Source organism: Chionomys nivalis, chromosome 9, assembly GCF_950005125.1.
Source record: "Chionomys nivalis chromosome 9, mChiNiv1.1, whole genome shotgun sequence".
Taxonomy (NCBI): Eukaryota; Metazoa; Chordata; class Mammalia; order Rodentia; family Cricetidae; genus Chionomys; species Chionomys nivalis.
Genome location: NC_080094.1, coordinates 17652575 through 17674245, shown reverse-complemented (window position 1 = coordinate 17674245; position 21671 = coordinate 17652575).

Below are 21671 nucleotides of genomic sequence, written 5' to 3'. Positions count from 1 at the left end.
TGCTTCAGCCTCTCAAATGCAAGGATTACAGGTTTATGTCCCCATATCAACAACCTGTTTGGTTATTTATTTATTTATTTTTGGTTTTTCGAAACAGGGTTTCTCTGTGAGCTCTGGTTTTTCTGGAACTCGCTTTGTAGACTAGGCCAGCCTCAAACTCACAGAGATCTGCTTGCCTCTGCCTCCCAAGTGCTGGAATTAAAGGCGTGCGTCACCACTGCCTGGCTTAACCTGTTTTGTTAAACTATCAGTTTGCTTAGTTATACCCATATTGTTCCAGAAAGATTCAAGGTAGCTCTTAGCAACACTAACTGCAGAAAAGTAAGAATGGCAAAAACAGAACTTGTAGCTAACGGGATGCTCATCAAAAACACAAGTGACAGCTCATTCTGGGAAGGATGTGGAGCAAGGGGAATACTCTTCTATTGCTGGTGGAAGTGCAAACTTGTATAGCCACTTTGGAAGTCAATATGGCAGTTTCTCAGAAAACTGGGACAGAATCTACCTCAAAACCCAGATATATCACTCCTGGGAATATATCCAAAGGATATTCCATCATACCACAAGGACATTTGCTCAGCTATGCTCATAGCAGCTTTATTCATAAGAATTAGAAACTGGAAACAACCTAAATGCCCTCAATTGAAGAATGGATAAAGAAAACATTGGTACATTTACAGTGGAGTATTACTCAGCTGTTAAAAACAATGACATCATAAATTCTACAGGCAAATGGATAGAACTAGAAAAAAATCACCCTGAGTGAGACAACCAAAACCCAGAAAGACAAACATGGTGTGTACTCACTTATAAGTGAGTACTGGTTGTGAAGGATAACCATGCTATAGTCCACAGACCCAGACAGGCTAGGTAACAAGGAGGGCTCAGTGGGGGGTGCATGAAATTCCCTGGGAAGGGGAAATAGAAGAAATTTCATGGGTAGACTGGAGGGGGTGGGGATGGGAACAGGAGGGAACAGATGTGGGAGGACGGGGGGGGGGAGTACAGGGAGAGACAGGAAGAGATGACTGGAAAAGAGGGACATTTCGGGATGAGGTAGAAACCTAATGCAATGGAAGCGCCCAGGAATCTACAATGGTGACCCTAGCTAAGACTCCTAGCAATAGATGATACGTAGCCTGAGCTGACCAGGTAACACTTCCAGTAGAAGATCTGGAACACCAACCCAGCCACATAACCTTTGACCTACAATTTGTCCTACCTACAAGATGTGCTGGGGTAAAGGTGGCATAGAAATTGTGGGAGTGGCCAACCATGGGTCTAGTCTGAGACCCATGCCATGAAAGGACACCATGCCTGACACCGCCTGGAGGGCCAGGAACCAGATAGTCCAGAGATACAGGATAGAACCAAATCTAACTTGAAAAAAGAAGTCAATGTAATGATGCCTAATGAATGATTCTGCTATACTCATAGATTAGTGCCTAGCCTAGTTGTCATCAGAGAGGCTTCATCCAGTAACTGATGGAAACAGATGCTGAGTTCCACAGCCGAACATTAGGACGAGCTCGGGGAATCCTGTAGAAGAGGGGGAGGAAGGATTATAGGAGCCAGAGGGGTCAAGGACAGCACAAGAAAACTCACAGAATCAATTAACCTGGGCTCATAGGGGCTCACAAACTGAACTGACAACCAGGGAGCCTGCATGGAACTGACCTAGGATCTCTGCATGTGTGTTACAGTTGTGTAACTTGGTCTTCTTGTGGGACTCCTAACAGTGGGAGCAGGGGCTGTCTCTGACTCTTCTGCCGGCTTTTCCTTTCCTCTTACTGGGTTGCCTTGTCCAGCCTTAATACAAAGGGAGGTGACTAGTCTCACTGCAACTTGACATGCCATGTTAGGTTGATATCCATGGGAGGCCTGCCTTATCTGAACAGAAACAGAGGAAAGGATGTGAGGGCAGACAGAGGGGAAATGGGGGGAGGGACCGGAGGGGAGGAGGGAAAGGAAACTGGTCAGGATGTAAAATAAATAAATAATAAAAAGGTAAAGAAATGTCTTAGGCTGGCAAGAAGGCTCAGCTAACACTTGCCTAGAAGCCTGAAAACCTGAGTTCCATCCGCAGGCCCCACATGGTGGAAGGAGGGAACTGATTATTACAGGCTGCCCTCTCACCTCCACATACTCACCCCGAGAGAGAGAGAGAGAGAGAGAGAGAGAGAGAGAGAGAGAGAGAGAGAGAGAGAGAGAGAGAGAGAAATGTGGTCATGTCCCTCATAGGCTCATGTGTGTGAACTCTCAGTCCCTAGCTGGTGATGTTGGGAAGGCTGTGGGACTACCTTCAGGAGGTGGAGACTTGCTGAAAAAAATAGGCCAGTGAGTGGACTATTACCACTTCCTGCTCAGGCTTACCCCTCCCCCTCCCTCTCTGCTTCCTGGCTGTTTAGGCAATGTGATCAGATGGCCTCTCAAGCCCTCAGGCCTAAGGCCAGGTCTTCCCCTCTTCAGACCTGTAATAAACCCTGTCTCCCAGACCTTGCTTCTCATCAGGTATTTTACTCCAAGAAGAAAAATACCTAATATTCCTGGCATGCTTGGAGCCCTGGGTTCTAGACCGTGCACTTCAGAAACCAGGCAGGATGGCACACTCCTGGTATTCTAGCACTTGGGAGGCAGAGGCAGGAGGGTCAGGAGCTCAAGGTCATTCCCAACTACATACTAATATTAAGGTGAGCCTGGGCTTGAGACCTTGTCTAAAAGAGAGGGGTGGGAGTGGGAAGAGAGATTGAGATTATTTCTTCACTTTCTGACATGGCCCAGAGAACCACCAGCTGAGACCACTATTTGGGGCTGCCTTCCAGCTCAGCAGAATGCACAAAATCAGTTTAAAGAAAGAACGGATCTGTCCAGTGACCATAACCATGTGTCCCTCAGGGCATCAACTCCCATTTGTCCTGACTTCTGGCTTTGGGTCTGGACTCCCCCACCTCAGAGACCATGAAGGAAGAAAGGAAGGAAGGAGGAACAGGCTTCTCACCAGCTTGAGCATCTCAGCAGCTGCCAGTGTGGATGTCACCCCAGCAACCAATTATCCTTCTGTAAAAACACTTCCTTTAGCTAAAATCATAAATCTCCCCTTCTAAATGACAGGTTGGTTGTTGCCTCTGCTTTGAAGAGATATGCACATAGCAAGTGGTCGGCTTTCACAGGCTAAAGGGGGACTTGGGTCAAATACCAGGATCAGAGCCTAGTCCATTCATCACTGGTATGAAAAGGAGGTCAAGCCCGGGACAAAGATGGCCGCAGATCACAGCCATTCCAGGTGATCACAGAATGCTGATGTCTGGAAACTGGAAAACTCAGCTCTTCTCTGTTCCATACACACTGAACTGACCTCATATTAATTCCCTAAGGCAATTCTGATATTCTCACATGCTCCTAAAGAGCTCCTCTCAAGAACTAAAAAAAGGGGGGAAAGAAAAAAAGAAAAAAAAAAAGAGCTAATCATTTTAGAGTAAAAAAAAGTGAAAAAAAATAAGTGAGGAAATAGAAACAAAAGAAAATGAGCAATAAAAAACTAAGAGCCATCAAAAGTGAGGTCAGACAAACAGAGACAATCACAGAATCCCATGTACTGAAAACCATAGGCCATTAGTATGAATGAGCTTCCTAACAGTCATTGTAAAAAGGAAAACAAGATATACTGTGTGATATCTAAAGCTGGCTAGAAGAAAATGGTTCTCTAGAAAAATGCCTATCCTTATTAAGAAGGAGGACAGTGTTTCTTGGTCTCAGAGCCCACATGGGTAGACTGAACAAGCATCCTCACCAAGACTGAGCAGTCAGTCTCCCAGACTGTTTCCCTTAATTTTCCTCAATAAAAGCCTGTAGTACAATGCTGAGGTCCAGTTTAGCAAAAACAGTGATCCCTGGGAACTCTCCAAGGTTAAGCTTTGTAGGTACAGATGTGGGTTTCTAAGAATTACATGATAAATGAGGTCCTTAAACTGAACAAAATATTTGTTTAGAAAACCGGGTTTTCTAAAAAAAAATTTAGATTTTTTTTTTAACCTGTACAATTGTTTTGTCAGTGTGTGTTCAAGTACACCATGCGTGTGTTTGGTGCCCCAGGAGGTTACAAGAAGGTGTCTGATCCCTTGGAACTGTTGTTATAAACAGCTGTGAGAGGCCACACGGGTTCTGGAAACTGAACCCTGGTCTTCTGTAAGAGGAGCCAGTGAGTGTGATGAATATGCTTATTTCTGCATAAAGAATTAAATTTTGGCTGAATATTTGGTTTTAATAATTTAAAATTATATTATTTATTTATATGTATCTTACTTAATATTTATTATTGTTGTATATACGTGTGTGTTTGAGTTCTATGACATACATGTAGAGGTCTGTAAAAGGAGACTGCACTTTAGTTTTCCGACTGCCCAGACCTGAATAATCACACTGAAATTACATTAATTACAACACTGTTTGGCCAATGACTCAGGCATATTCCTAGCTAGCTCTTACATCTTAAATCAACCCATTTCTACTTATCAGTGTATTACCATGAGGCTGTAGCCTACTGATAAGGTTCTGGTGTCTTTCCCCTTTGGCAGTTACATGGCATCTCTTTGACTCTGCCTACTCTCTATCTCTTCCTGCCTGGCTATATTCTACCCTGATATAGGCCACAGCAGCTTCTTTATTAACCAATGGTAATAAAACATATTCATAGCATACAGAGGGAAATCTCACACTAGAGATTAAAGGGCAACTTTCAGAAGTCCTATCCCTCCAGTGTGGGATCCAGGGACTGAACTCAGGTCATCAAGCTTGTACAACATGATTTTATTCACTGATCTGTTTTTCTATTGGCCAAATATTGGCTACAGAAGGACGTAGAGCATATTTAACATTTATCAATCATCAATAATTTGATTTTATAATCATCAATGCTGATTATAAATACCACTTTTTACAACTACACAGTATAAAATGGTAGAAGTGTATCTTTCGATTATTTCAGATATTGTTAAAAATTCTCTCCTGATTCCAAACCGAATTCATTTAACAATGTTTTTTAGTGAAATTGGAGCCAGCCACTTAAACAGCAATGTCAAACATTCTGACACAATATAATACAAAGTTATGCTAATTTGGAGGCTGAAGAGTTCAGAGCACTAGCTGCTCCTCTACAAGAGCAGAGAGATTCCAAGCACTCACACAGCTGTTTACAACATCTGTAATTCCAATCCCAAGGCATCTGATGTCCTCTTCTGGCCTCCCTCAGCACCAGGTACACACATAATGCATAGACATAAAGGCTAATGAAACACTCATATACATAAAATAAATAAAACTTTAAAATAGTGATTAAAAATATATGTTAATTTTATAGTTAACATTCTGAGGAATGACAATAGGGACATATTAAAAGTCCTTGCTTTTCATAATTAAATCATTATGCTTTTATAAGAGCAAAAAAATTGCATGTGCTATAAAAAGAATGTAATTCGTAACATAGAATAAACAGTCTTGTCACTAAGCTGAGGTGTTTCAGACAACACTGGTTGGCATCTCATGATGTGACTACATGCTAAGTGCAGAGTTCCAGTGCTGTGTTCAGAACCAAGACTACAGTGAAGCCACGCAATGCAACATGGGCAAGCACTGCCAGGAAATGTCTGAATCACTGATTTGATTTTGATTTTGAATTATATTTTGGCTATTTTAAGTTTCAAAACCCTTTACTGTTACCAAAAGTCTCACAGCCCACATCCCATTATGTAATTCCACATGGAGTCATGGCCCACAGTTTAAGCAGCTGGGATTTAGGGGTCACACTTGTAGGAGAGTTCGTTTCCCATAGCTGAAGATGAAGAAGCACCCTACACAGGGGTCGTGCCATGCCATACACTGGACACCCAGACAGCATAAGAGAGGAGGAGGGAAAAAAAAAAACAGCTGAGTCCCACTCAGCACTCCCTCTCCACTTCCTGCTCAGCCAAGGTGTGCCCCAGAAAGGAATCCTAGCAGCAAGTGACCACTGTCCTGCTTTCCTGCCCTAATGACAGCAGCCCCTCAAACCATGAGCCAAAAGGAACCCTTCCTACATTACATCTCTTTGGTCAGGTATTCTGCCACAACCAAAAGATAAATAACTGAAATAAAGGAGACTCGGAGGTCTTCTGGGATGCTAGCAATGTCTGTCAGTTATGTTGATGTCTTATAAAAATTCTTCAAATATGGGGCCCTTCCACCTTCATATTCTTGGGACTTGGACTCATGGTGTGAATCCAGGGTCCCCCTAATTATTCTCCACTGTCCCTCTCAGACATTCTTTCTAACCCATCTCCATTCCTTTGTGACTTCCCACAAACCCACAGAACAGCCTCTACCAGGAACCCACAGCTGACACACTTGGCTGGCCCCAGAATTAGTCTCTGTCAGGAATCCCACAGACTCCACACTTGGCTGGGACCCAGTCATTTTGTCTAGCCCGTTTACATTCCTTTGTGACTCCCACCAACCTGAAGAACTGCTCTTTACCAGGGACACCACAGCTGCTACACTTGACAGGGATCCAGATCAGGCAATAGCAACTAAAGACTGGAATGCCCACCTAACCAAGGCAAGACCAGATAGCTACACCAAGACATAGCACAAATGTGGTGACCCCAGATGCCTAGATCTCAGCACAAAACACAAACATAAAGAACCAAGGCACTATGACTCCTCCAGAAGCCAGAAACCCTATTACAATAAGTCCTGAGAAAACCAATTTAATTGAAGCACATGACAGGAACTTCAAAGTAGCAATTATTCATTTGTTCAAGGATCTTAAAGAGGACATGAATAAATAACTTAATGAAGACCATGAAAACCCAAACGGTTGAATGAAATAATGAAAACAATTCAAGATATGAAACTAGAATTTAACAAAGAAATAGAATCACTAAAGAAAAGCCAAAATGAAATAAATAAAGCTCAAAATGAAAAGCTCAAGAAATCAAACAAAAAGCTGAGAGATTGGAGCATGGTTCAACCGTCACCAGAAAATCTTTCTCCTGCAGTAGATGGTGATTATCACTGAGACCCACAACTGGGCAATGTTCAGAGAGTGAGAGACTCGGGGGCACTCAACCCTAAATGGGATATCTTTATCAAATTTCTTCTTCAAGTCTCAGGAATCTATGTGGAAAAAGTGGAACAACTTAGACATCCAACGGTGATGGATAAATGACTCCAAGGAAACAGTATCTTCCAGACATAACAGGACTGATACACATATGAACTCACAATGGCTGTGACAAAAAAAAAAATGTTGACACACAGCCTCCACCTGCTGGGGAAGAGAAATCGGTTTCGTTTTGTTTTGTTTTTCAATGGAGTGACACTAGGTATATCAACCACACTGTAGGGCAGGCCCCTGCCTAGAAATTGTTGGCCAATGCCAACAACTCATGTTTTTTATGTGCTTTTAATTTTGTTTTGCTTTGCTTTGTCTTACTGCTTTTTTTCCCCATTTTTTTTGTGGGGGTCTTTTTTGAGAAAAAGAACATGAAGTTGGGTGACTAAAGAGGTGAGGAGGGTATTGGAGGAGTTGGAGGGGATGCCTTACTTAGGGTTCCTACTGCTGTAAAGAGACATCACAACCACGACAACTCTTCTCTTATAAAGGAAAAACATTTAATTGGTACGGCTTACAATTTCAGAGGTTTAGTTCATTATCATCATAACTGGACATGACAGTGTGCAGGCAGACATGGTGCTGGTTACATCTCGAACAGAAGGCAACAGGAGGTGGTCCATCTCACTGGACGTGGCTCGTGACACACTTCCTCTAACAAGACCACGTCTAGTCCAACAAGGCCACACCTTCTAATAGTGCCACACCCTTTAGGGGCCATTTTCTTTCAAACCATCACATTCTACTCCCTGGCCCCCAAGGCTAGTAGCCATATTATAATGCAAAAATGTGTTCAGTCCACCTTCAAAAGTCCCCATAGTCTATAATAGTCTCAAAATTAGTTAAGATTCTAAAGTCCAAGTCTCTTCTGAGATTCATACAATCTCTTAACTGTAATTCCTTGTAAAATCAGAAAACATATCACATACTTCTAACATATAATGGTCAGGATATACATTACCATTTCAAAATGGTATAGGGAAGAGAACATAGTGAGGAAATAAGAGACCAAAGCAAGATCAAAAGCCAGCCGGGCAAACTTCAACTCTGCATCCCCATGTCTGATGTCAAAATGCTCTTCAGATCTCCAACTCCATCTAGCTTTGTTGATTGCAATACAATTCTTTCTCTTGGGATGGTTTTATACTGTTAGCAGCTTTCCTTGGGTGGATATCTCACCATCTTGTGGTCCTTGGTGGAGCTCTGGCATCTCCACCATCTTGTGGTCTCCAAGGCAATCCAGGCTTCAACTTCACAGCCTTAACTCTAGGCCTCCATTCAGGGACACCCCTTAAAAATGCCTAGCCTCAGCAACTTTCCTTAGTCTCAGAGGTAAATTCTACAGCCCCTTTCTTCTACCCTTAACTCCAGAACTACATGGCTGAAGCTGCCAAGTTCTGCTGCTTACTGAGGCTGGGACATGTTCCCCTCATTCAATTACATCTTCACCACTTTCTGTTTTCGATGGTTTCCTTCACTGCCTAAGCCTGTCCTAAAACTGGATCTGTAGACCAGGCTGGCCTCAAATTCAGAGATATTCTAACCTTTGCCTCTGGAGAACTGGGATTAAAGTCATGCACCACCAGACTCAGCTCTAGGCTTTTCTTTAACTCCTTTTCATAAGTTGGAAACTTAGCTGGGTGTGACCTTGCCCTGCGGTCACCACTCCCTTTATTTCATTTCTTGATCTGTTTATCTCCTTGAACACAGAATTTAGCTCCATTTCACTTCCTTGTGCTCCTTTTCTCTTTAAATTTTACATTTTGTAATTTATCCTGCTCATCTTGTTCCTTTTCACTATAAATCTTGGTCAGAGTTACCATTAATTAACCATACAACAAAATCTAAGTAGGCTGTTTTGAGATTTTTCTCTGTAAAAAGAATGAATCCCAAACTTTTTGGGGGGTGGGGGTTGAGACAGGGTTTCTCTGTGGCTTTGGAACCTGTCCTGGAACTAGCTCTTATAGACCAGCCTGGTCTCGAACTCACAGAGATTTGCCTGCCTCTGCCTCCTAAGTGCTGGGATTAAAGGCGTGCACTACCACTGCCCAGCTCCCAAACTTTTCACTTTAGCCTCTGGCAGATTCTTCAGACAAGGGCAAAAGGCAGACACTTTTTTTTTTTTACCAAAATATCTAGGCAACATACTAAAATTCTTCTCCTTTGAAACATCTTGAGTCAGCCCCTCAACAGTTCAAATGACTCCTAGATCATTGCTTTCCATGCTCCTACTAAAATGGCCCATTAAGCAGCACATAAAAGATTTTCAACTGCTTTTCTAACCCACAATCCCAAGGTCTATATTCCTTCAAACAAAAGCATGGTCAGGCCTATCATAGCAATGCTCCAATCTCTTGTACCAACTTCTGTCTTAGTCAGGGTTTCTATTCCTGTGAAGAGACACCATAACCACAACTCTTATAAAGGAAAAACATTTAATGAGGGTGGCTCACATTCTCAGAGGTTCAGTCCATTATCATCATGGACTGACACAACAGTGTTCAGGCAGATATGTTGCTGCTACATCTTGAACAGAAGGCAACAGGAAGCGTTCTGTCTTACTTGGGGTGGCTTGAGCATATATGAGACTTCAAAGCCCACCTCCACAGTGACACACTTCCTCCAACAAGGCCACACCTCCTAATGGTGCCACTCCATTTGGGGCCATTTTCTTTCAAACCAATAGGGGAGAATAAAAAATACGATCAAAATATATTGTATTAAAAACATAAATGAAAATAATAATTTAAAAGGTGTTATCAAACATAATAGTACAGATTTTTAAATGAAGGCTTTTGGCCAGGCATGGTGTAATCCTATTACTTGGAAAACTGAGGTTAGTAAATCATAAGTTCAAGGCCAGCCTAGACCCCAACTCAACTAAACAAACAAATGTATAAAATAAGACATGAAGCTGGGCATAGTGGCGCATACCTTTACCAGTGGTTCTCAGCCTGTGAATCATGACTCCTTTTGGGTCAAACAATTCTTTCACTGGGGTTGCATATCAGATATTTACATTATGATTCATAATAGTTATGAAGTAGTAAAGAAAATAATTGTATGGTTGGGGGTCACCACAATATGAGGAACTGTATTAAAGGGTCACAGCTTTAGGAAGGTTGAGAACTTCCAACACTTGGAAGGCAGAGGCAGGTGGTTCTCTGAGTTCAAGGCCAGCCAGCTCTACAAAGGGCTACTCAGAGAAACTGTCTCAAATATATATATATATATATATATATATATATATATATATATATATGCTGTTTAGGAAGACCGGCTTTCTGCCTAGGCTAGGATTAGGACTGAACCAGGACTGAGCCAAGACAAGTCAACTGTGTCTGTGTCTGGCTCAGGGTCCAGACAGTAACTGTCACCTTGTTCCACAGTTCAGCTTAACTATGGCTGTTCTAGAGTCTGACCACTTGGTGTCTCCACTGGACATGCTGTTCAACAAGAACCAGAACTTACTACTGAATCCAGAACCCATCCATCCCACTGAGGTGGAATAAGTCAGAGGTCTCAGCTCAGAGAAATACTGAGAAATGCCAGCAACTGAATTTGAGTGGTAGCAGAGCTGGCTGGTAGGTAGCTGAGATTCAGACTCCAAGAACAGGGGGCAGCCATGGCGGTACACTAAGGCATGTCTAATTTGAACACTCACCAAACCTACACAATTCCCTCTAACCCAGAACCAATCTGCTAATCATGATCCCCTTTCCTTTTTGTTGTCTGTCTCTCCCTCTAGGATGGACAAGCGGGAAGCAGGGGCTTCACTTGTCTTGTAAAGCCTAGCAACCCCAGGGCCAGGCTCAGAGCACATCACCAGCATCTGTTGAATGAAACTTGGAAAAAATGCAGTAGTCACACCACTCCAGCACAACAGAGATGGGTGGGGACTTCCTCTGAGTCTGGGGCATCAGCTTCCAAGAACAATTGCAATTGTTCTTTGTAATGTTGGAGGAAGCCTTTATGGGATGGGCACGGCACCTGAGTGGAACTGAGACGTAAAGGTCTCAGTGGAGGGTGAAAGGTGTTGGTAGCCTAATTAATGAACCAGACACTGGGCAGTTCCATTTCCCTTTTTTCAAAAGTAAACAGCGTGATGAAAGGAAGGAGCAGGTTCCCATACCACATTTTGATAGGCTCAGGGAAAACAAGAAATATAAACCAGCAGCAATTCAGTAGAAACCAACTTGGGCTGCCTCTGCTGGTCTCCACTTCCCAACCACCTCCATCAAGCCTGGGCAGATGATGGAGAGCAAACTGACCAATCAACCTAAGGATTTCTGGGGTCCTGAGAAAGACACTTGGAAAGTGATAGAACGTGTATGAGGAATGAGGATGGAAGAGACAAAACTATAGGCGGATTCTTCTTAGAGAATGGAGGAGGGACAATGAAGCAGAGAAACAGACTCGGACAACCACACAGCTGCAGGTAGCTGCCCAAGGCCCTCAGAGGGCCCGTTTGGGCACAGAGATGGGGCACTCAAGCAGACCTCCAAAAACAGTTCTGCATGATGCCACTCCATGCATTTCGATCAACATTTCTATGTGTGCTGTCTCACCAGGGCCTAGAGTTGACCAGCATTATCCAATGGAACTTTAAGCACTGGTGGACGTTTCTAGAGCTGAATTTCCTGCTATGGGATATTTGAACACTCTATGAAGATATATTGCTGTGATTGGTGTATTAAAAAGCTGAATGGCCAGTAGCTAGGAAGGAGGTATAGACAGGACTATGGGCAGAGAGAGGAAGTAAGAGAAGAGTAGACGTCAATGAGAATGGATATTAAATGAGATATGTAAGACATTCTAGGCCTGTAGGCCAAAGATGGATGCCCTATCATTACAGAAGAAACTTGGGTGACTGTCCAGGCAGACAGATGTCTTTGTTGTTTCTTAATTTGGGAAGTTGCTTTGCTCTGCACTTCCTGTTTAATCAGGTAATTTTATATTCTTCTCAGATCTTTGATGGGGTTATAGTTTTACTGTTTTCCTTGTTACCAAATTGAGAAAAGAAACTTACATAAGAGATGGAAAGTTTATAAGGTTGAGAAACACAAAAGCTTAAGATGTTTATCGAAGAAGATGTTTTAAGGTCTAAAAAGGTATTTTTAGGATTGTAATACAAGTTATAATAGAAAACATTTTAGGTATAAAACTTTAGACTCATCAAGATAAGATAGATAATAGAATAATTTCTCCTAATTTGCCAAATACAAATGGACTGAACATTGTGAATGTAATTCTTTTTTTTACAGCATTCTTTTTTTTAATTTACTTATTTATTATGTATACAGTGTTCTGTCTGCATGTATGCCTGCAGGCCAGAAGAGGGTACCAGATTTCATTATAGGTGGTAATGAGTCACCATGTGGTTGCTGGGAATTGAACTCAGGACCTTTGGAAGAGCAGTCAGTGCTCTTAATCGCTGAGCTATCTCTCCAACCCACGAATGTAATTCTTATTTGATAATTGTTCTTATTGTATATAATTTTACTGTATTAGAGTTAAAACTTTCCCTTTTTATTTAGACAAAAAGGGGAAATGTTGTGGGGTATCTGTACACTGTATGAAGGTGCATTGCTGTGAATGGTGTAATAAAAAGCTGAATGGCCAATAGCTAGGCAGGAGGTATAGACATGATTTCAGGAGAGAAAAAGGAAGAAGAGGAAGAATCTAGGCACAGGAGACAACAGGAGACAGAGAGAGGAAACAGAAGGTGCAAGATGTAAGAGAAGTAATAACACATAATAGAACATAGATTACTATAAATGGGTTCATTTAAGTTGCAAGAGTTAGTTAGAGACCGGCCTCAGATATAAGATGAGCTTTCGTAACTAATAAGAAGTCTCTGTGTTACTAGTTGGGAGCTGGTTGGTAGGACAGCTCTACCTGTGGCTCCTAGCTTCCACACTGAACAGTGACAGTTCAAGGCACCACCACCACTCGTGCAATGAGCAAAGCTGCCTCTTGGTAATTGTATCCCTTCCCTGTCCCTCCATTATCTCACACTGTTTGGGAAACAGGCTCAACCCTTATTGTGCCTCCAGGGACCATTAAACAATGTTGGTGGGCTTGAATTTCACATAAAACAAATATGTAAGATGCTTTGGGGGCTAGATATGTAGCTCAATTGGTACAGTATTTCATTAGCAGGCACAAATCCCAGGGTTAGCATAACATAAACAGATATGGTGGTGCATGCTGGTAATCTCAGCATTCAGAAAGTGGAGACCAGAAGATCCAAAGTTCAAGGTTATCCTTGACTACATAGTCAGTTTTAGGCTAGGCTGGGCTACATGACACATTATCTCAAAATAAAATAAAATAAAATGCTTTTTTCTGTGATTGGTTTTAATTTCTATCTCCAGGACTCATGTTGTTGTATGACAAATATTTCCTCTAAATAAATGCAAGTTAAATGCAGTTGTACGAGAGTTTCCTCTTTCTTCTTCCAGAGTTCATCTGAGTCTCAGGAAAATTTCAAGTATGTGTCCAACAGCTAAGTTTTGGGGAGGGGGGATATGTGGTGGAATAACTTTTTTGTACACTGTGATTATGTGATTGGTTTAATAAAAAGTTGAATGGCCAATAACTAAGCAGGATTTTCGGGGCAGAGAGAACACTAGGAAGAAGTGTAGAGTTGCAAGGAGATACCAGGAGAAGCAGGAAAGCAGGATGGACAGTACAAAGATAAGGTAAACAAACCTTGGGGCAGCACATAGATTAATAGAAATATGGGTTGATTTCAGTTATAAGAGCTAGCTAAAAAAAAAAAAAGCCTAAGCTATCAGCTGAGCTGTCATAATTAGTAAGAAGCCTCTTTGTGGTTATTTGGGAGCTGGCTGACACATGAGAAAACTTAGAGGCCACTGTCTGTGCTGGCATCTAACTCTGATCTATGCTTTCATCTCCAAGCATAAAATCATGGTCTATTTAGTCTCTGGGTTATAGGATTCCTGCCACCCCTACAGGAACGGAGGAGCAAGGCAGAGTCCCTGAGAGTCCTCAGAGGCCTGCACCTGCCCACATGCGTCTATGTCTCCTGACCCTGACAGATACAATAGAGACAGCCGGTATTTATCAAGCATCCCATATGTGCTAGGTGTAGTATTTTAACAGCAGCCGGGCGGTGGTGGCGCACGCCTTTAATCCCAGCACTCGGGAGGCAGAGGCAGGCGGATCTCTGTGAGTTCGAGACCAGCCTGGTCTACAAGAGCTAGTTCCAGGACAGGCTCCAAAACCACAGAGAAACCCTGTCTCGAAAAACCAAAAAAAAAAAAGTATTTTAACAGCACTAACCCGGTTAGTCTTGACAAAAGCCCACAGACATACAAGCTTTGCTACTCCTTCCCATTTGAGAAACTGAGACATAGGAAAGTACAGTGGCTGGAAAATCTCAAACAGAAAGGATATTCTCTTCTCCCCCAACCCCTCTAAGACTTCCTTATCTGGGGCTGGAGACATGACTCAGTGATAAAGAACACTTTCTGCTCTTGCAGATGATTCTGGTTTGATTCCTAGCACCCACATGACAGCTCACAACTATTAGCAACTCCAGTTCCAGGGAATCCAACACCCTCGTCTAGATTCCTTGGGCACCTGCACATGGATGACACACACATACATATAAATAAAATTACATCTTTGAAAATAAATAAAATTGCCCATGGGCAAAGGAGAGATTAGCATGGAAAAAACAGGTACAGAAGCTGAACTAACTTGAATGTACTTTAAGACTGGGCTATGGAATAATGCAAGTGTTCTGTGTAATTATTAAAACAAATTGAATTTTAATTAATTCCTAGAACTTGAAAGCAAAATGAAGTAAATGTACCAAACTGTGAATTAAATTGATGGTGCAAATGTTTAGAGAAGAATTATTTCAAATGACTTTAAAGCAGAATTTGATTATATATTCCCACCAGAATATTCCCAAAAGGCAAGAAAAAAAATTTTAATTTTAAGATGTCTCCCACAAGTATTATCATTAATAAAATCATTTTTATAGAGACTGTAAGATGAAGCAAATGAATCTAATGGTACCGTTAAAAACCAGGTTTGGAAGCCGGGCGGTGGTGGCGCACGCCTTTAATCCCAGCACTCGGGAGGCAGAGGCAGGCGGATCTCTGTGAGTTCGAGACCAGCCTGGTCTACAAGAGCTAGTTCCAGGACAGGCTCCAAAGCCACAGAGAAACCCTGTCTTGAAAAAAAAATAAATAAATAAATAAAAAATAAAAAAATAAAAAACCAGGTTTGGGGTCAGCAATGAGGCACACTGGGTAAAGCTGTCTGCCCCCAAGCTTGATCACCTAAATTCAACCCCTAGTACCTACTTGGAGAAAGGAAAGAACTGAATCCTATGAGTTGTCCCCTGACTTCTGCATGTCATGGCACACCTGTGCATGTACATACACATATAACATAAATAAATAAAAATGTATTTTTTTTTAAGCCAGGTTTTTCTTTAGTGGGGAAAAGAAGGTAGAACAATTATAAGAGCCAGAGTTGGGGAGAATTTAGCCAGAATTGGGCTAAACAGTATGTTGTGGCCATGAAAGGACTCATGAACTCATAGCAGCCATGGCTGCCTGCACAAGATTTGAGTAAGATGCTGGGCGGGGTGGTGCACGCCTTTAATCCCAGCACTCGGGAGGCAGAGGCAGGCGGATCTTTGTGAGTTCTAGGCCCTTCTGGTCTACAAGAGCTAGTTCCAGGACGGGCTCCAAAGCTACAGAGAAATCCTGTCTCGAAAAACAAAACAAAACAACAACAAAAAGATCTGAGCAAGATCAAGCCAATCAACATTCCAGCATGAAGAGCAGAGAGACACACAGGCTCCCACAGAGGACCTATTGGCAGCTGATGGCTACTGGGGAAGGGAGAGCCAGTTTTGTTCATGCTTGGTTTTGATTTTATAGGCATGGCCTCTGGTAAATTGACCATCCTCCAATGAAAGGCTCCATACCCAGGTATATATGGGTGATACTAACTGGACTCAGTAGGGTGTTAAAACAAAACAAAACAAAAAGCTATCATGTTTAGAAAGGGATATGGAAAGGAATCTCACTATGTAACCCTATCTGGTCTGAAACTCTAGACATAAACCAGACTGGCCTTGAATTCAGAGATCTACCTGCCTCCATACATTGAATGCCAAGTGCTGAGATTAAAGGTGTGCATCACCACTATGCCCAGCCTAAAAAAATATACTTTTTAAAAATCAGGTTCTTGGCACAAGAGAAAAGAAACACATAAATAAAGTCAAAGGCCAGGCTGATGGTACAGGTCTTAATACTCAGCAGACTTCAAGCAGAGAGTAGAAGGCTCCAAGGCAGACTGTACAACTTAGTGAGACTGACTCAAAACTACAAGAACCAGTGATAGAGATGGAGATCAGCGATAGATGATTACCTAAATGCACAAGGCCCTAAATTCAATCTCTGTTCTGCTGCGGGATAATGCTCTTGTACACTGTAAAGATTTGCCACTCATACTGGTTTCATAAAATGCTGATTGGACAGTAGCCAGGCAGGAATATAGGCAGGGCAGCCAGACTAAGAGAATTCTGGGAAAAGGCAGAGATGTAGTCTTCAGTCAGACTCAGAGGAAGCAAGATGAGAATGCTTCACTGAGAAAAGGTACCAAGCCATGTGGCTAAGCACAGACAAGAATTATGGATTAATTTAAGTTGTAAGGGCTAGTTAATAATAAGCCGGAGCTAATAGGACAAACAGTTTATAATTAATATAAGCCTCTGTGTGTTTCTTTGAGACTGAACAGCTGCAGGTCCAGGCAGGACAGAAACTTCTATCTACACTATACTGCAAAAACAAATAAACAAACAAATAATCAAAAAGTTAAAACAGACCAGATGGTGGTGGCATACACCTTTAATTCCAGCACTTGGGAGGCAGAGGCAGGTGGATCTCTGTGAGTTTGAGGTTGGCCTGGTCTACATAACTAGTTCCAGGACAGCCAAGGATATACAAAGAAACCCTGTCGCCTGGTGGTGGCTCACGCCTTTAATCCCAGCACTCGGGAGGCAGAGACAGGCAGATCTCTGTGAGTTCGAGGCCAGTCTGGTCTATAAGATCTAGTTCCAGGACAGGCTCTAAAGCTACAGAGAAACCCTGTCTCAAAAAACCAAAAAACAAACAAACAAACAAAGAAACCTGTCAAACAAACAAACAAATAAACAAAAAAACAACCTCCCAAGGCAGATAGTGGTGTCATTCACTGACTGAGAAAGGAAAGGAAGAGGAAAAGCAGGTCTGGAAGTTCAGCTTTGGAGCTGATGTTGTGAGAGAGTACCTGAGGAATGTCTGGAATGGGATGAAATGTCTCCATTGAGGTTATGGGGCTAAGGCTCAGATCTCATTTCCCCTCATCCACTGAAATCCAGGCAGTTTCCCCAAATCAGAAACCAGCGTATATATAGCTCCTCCCTATGACTGGACCACTTCCCTGCCCCACCCCCACAAGCTGGTCACAGGACCAGTCCCTTTTAAACATTCAGATATTAGAGCAGATGTCACCTAAACAGAAAATCCTTCCCCAGGATCCAAGCTACAGGCAGTGTTAGAACAGCTAAATATCCACAGTCTGATCTTGTCATGATGCTATTGCATAAAACCAGCTTCTAAGGCCAGGCGGTGGAGGTGAACACCTTTAATCCCAGCACTTGGGAGGCTGAGGTAGGTGGATCAAGTTCAAGGCCAGTGTAAGTTGGTTCGAGGCCAGCCTGGTCTTTAAGAGCAAGTTCCAGGATAGTTAGGGCTGTTTCACAGAGAAACCCAGTCTTGAAAAGCAAAACAAAACAAAACAAAATCAACTTCCAGAAGAAGGAAGAAAAAAAAGTTGGTTATCAGATACAGAACTGAAGCTAGAAAGAAAGAATAAATCCTTGCTACTATAGGATTGCTATAGGTTACTATAAGAAACAGTACCTTCAAGTGTTAGGAGAGGGCTCAGCAGATAAAGCGTTTGTGGAACAAGCTTGAAGACCTCAGTTCTGTCCTCAGAACCCATGAGAAAACTGAGTCCACAGAGCTGTACTCAGACCTCCACACAAGCTATGGTACACACGCCTCCCCCCCACACACACACATCATGCACATACACAAAATAATAGATACATAATTTAACTTAAAAATGAAATAAAATGGAGGGTTCTTGAGTACTGACACACAAAGCTGATATCCACCCTCCAACACACACACACAAAGGAGGAGGAGAAAACATTTTTAATATTCTCACCAAAAAAAAAAAAAGGTGAGGTAAGGGGTATGCTAACCATCCTGGCTGGATCATAGAAAACATGAAATTTCAAGCACCAATAACAAATAAAATTTTTAACTTCCAGAAACTCAGTGCACATAACAGTGAACACTGATTTCTCTCTCGCCCAGGGGTCTGCAGTCAGCTGACTCAGGCAGGGCTCCCAGCCTTGGGTCACGCACAGTTGCCTCACATGTCCGCTCATCCTATGTCCAGCCAAAGGACTCCCTGATGTCTGGTGTTCTCATGGCCAAGGACAATTGCTCAAGAGGTGGAAAGGGAAAACACTCAGTGCCTAGGAGCTGGCTGCTGCCACTTCCACACATCATAGTCTTTTGGCCCAAGCAAGTCACATGGCTAAGCCCAGTATCAACAGGGTGAGGAAGTATATTCCTCTCCAAGTGGGGAGGGCTGGGTGAAGTAAATATTTGCTGAGCAATAATACAATCTACCATATGACCCCAAATCTTTTTTTCTCCTAGAGAGCCACAACATAGAGCAACACATCCCTTAGAAAATACCATCTTCTATGAATGAATGAATGAATGAATGAATGGAGAAAATGTGCCTTTCAAAGCAAAAAGATTCTCTCTACTCTTGAAATAAGGAACCTGAGGATCCTAGAAGGGAAATGACTGGCCCCACAGCCATAGAAAGCAGCCAGTCTGGCTCCTGTCCTGCTCTCCACGGAGAAGGAATCACACAGCACAAACATGACTTTCTTGGTAATCAAAGCCATGTTACTCACCCTGTCCTCTCACCAAGGCTTGGTGGACAGCTATATAACCACTGGTGAACAGGTATATAACCATCCGGTAAGGAAGGTCATGTGCTGACTCAGTCTCAGTTCTCACTCTGAATCCAGGTAGCACTTTGGTTCGTCATTTTCAGTTTCCCAAGCCCCAAACGCTAAGTGTATGTTGAATGGATGAGTCATCCATACTGTGAAATTTTAACCACTGCTTAAGTGTTCTGTGAATTCTGCGGTCTGCCCCACTGGGGCCTACCCTAATGTACCCTAATGTACAGACAGTTAGTGAACCTGAAGTATCAAACACACAGTGAGCTAAAAGTGAGAGACAAAGGCATAGAAAATGTTTAGAAGGGCATGAATCAGATAAGCAATCCGCAACCCTTTTGAATTGGGGTTACTTAAGACGTTAAACTGCTTTTAGGTTTGTGCGTTCTGTAAATGGCTCAGTGAATACAGTTTGCTTCTATATGTATGAATTCAGGTTATGTTTCTGTTGAATAGGCTACAATCAGAAATGGGTGTGGCATATGGATTCAATGGGTATTTCCCATCTGGAAATACTTTCAAGTTTATACTAGCATGCAAAAAGCAATTACTTGCTTGTTGAAACTCTTGAAAATCCTCCTCCTCCAGAATCAACTCCTACACATTTGCCTGAAGCCTGTTTTCAGAAACAGTCAATTTCTAGCCACTCCTTCAGTGGCAGAGGAAGTGAGTACCTACCATGTGCCAAGTGCTGAGTGAGCTGCCAGGGTAGCAGGCGGGGAACAGGTGGTGGCCCAAGCCGGCTAGGCCTACATTCATCCCATAGCTGACATGGATGGCACTGGACCATGAGCCAGACAGCGTGCTAAGTGCTCCTCGTGGATTATCACGTTTAATCCTTGCAACGAGGTGATGAGGTAGGCGCTATTATTACACTGCTTTATAGCTGTGGAAACCAAAGTGCAGAGAGGCAAAGGAAATTGCCCAAGGTCACATAACTAGCAGATGGCTGAACTGACATTTGACTCTGGGGCTGTGCTCTAAAATACTCCCCTACACCATCTCCTATTAAGAACTCGCCCACATTCCTGGAACAGTAAGTGGCAAAGTCAGAAATCATAGCAGAAACCCTCATCCACCACGCAAGACTCTGCCCTGAATGGACAAGTCACCTTTCTCCTTCCAACCCTCCTCATTTCTGGATGCTACACTAACATGCTGGGGACCCTGGGGAGTAACCCCGAGTCTCCTTCTTCATGGCAACAAACAGAAACATTCCTTTCCCTAGGAAGTTGTAGGGGGCTCATTTTAGAAGATGGCTCCTCCTATCAAACATGGTAGATACTCATGGTAGCTACGTCTGTGTGCTTCCTGATTTCTAGGACTGGATGCAGTTAGCTAAGTGCTTCCAGGAGTGAATCCATTCAACAGTCTCCATTACTAGTGATGTGCTGGGGGGGCAGGGGCAGGAAAAGGCCAGAGGCGTGCACTGGGTAAAATGTCAAGGGTTGTAAAGTGCCCACAAAACTCAATTGAGGGAACACTGGAATAAACAATCCCCAGAAGGAGGCAGCTTGGTTCGTCATCTTTCCTGTTTTTCCAGCTTGGCCCAGTTCCAAAACCTCATCTTAATCTTGTCAGGATTTTGGCCCTCTGCCCCAGGAAGGAGCCGCCAGGAGGCTTAACATGAGCCAAGTCTTCAAGGAAGTGATGTCTTTTGTGGGTCAAGAGAAAGCGAGCAGTTTTCTGGAAGGAAGAAGGTGGCAAGGACAGAAACAGGCAAGGGCCAGCTAGCCAGTTCTCCCTGGAGCAGCAAAAAAGCTGAGGTTTAGAATGAGGCAAGGTTTACTCATGATGTTGCTGGAAGGGCTGGGGATAGCGATGTACTGTGGACTGCATGGCCTAGCTGCTTTCCACACAGCAGCCTTCTCTCCTCATTCCATACAACTTCTTCCGGAAACATCTCCCCTGCCTGCACTGGGGACTCAGAACTTAAATGTGGATCCCATAGGCACTGGAAGAGGACACAGTGGCTGGAAAGACATTAGTGCAGCTGGGCGGTGGTGGCGCGCGCCTTTAATCCCAGCACTCGAGAGGCAGAGGCAGGCGGATCTCTGTGAGTTTGAGGCCAGCCTGGTCTACAAGAGCTAGTTCCAGGACAGGAACCAAAAAGCTACGGAGAAACCCTGTCTCGAAAAAATAAAAATAAAAAAAAATTAAAAAAAGACAATAGTGCAAAGATTGTAGCTGGATTAGTTACTTTTCCTATTCTGATAACAGACCCTGACAAAGGCAATTTAAGGGAGAAAGGGTTTGGGAGGGTTCAGAGTTTGCGGGTCCAGTCTGTCATAGCAGGGAAGTCCAGGGAGCATAAACATAAGGCAGCTGGACACACATCAGCAGTCAAAACACAGAGCAGGTGAGAGTGCCTATGCTTATGTGTTTCTCCTTTTCATATTATATACATCCCACCACAGAAAATGGTATCACCCACAGTGG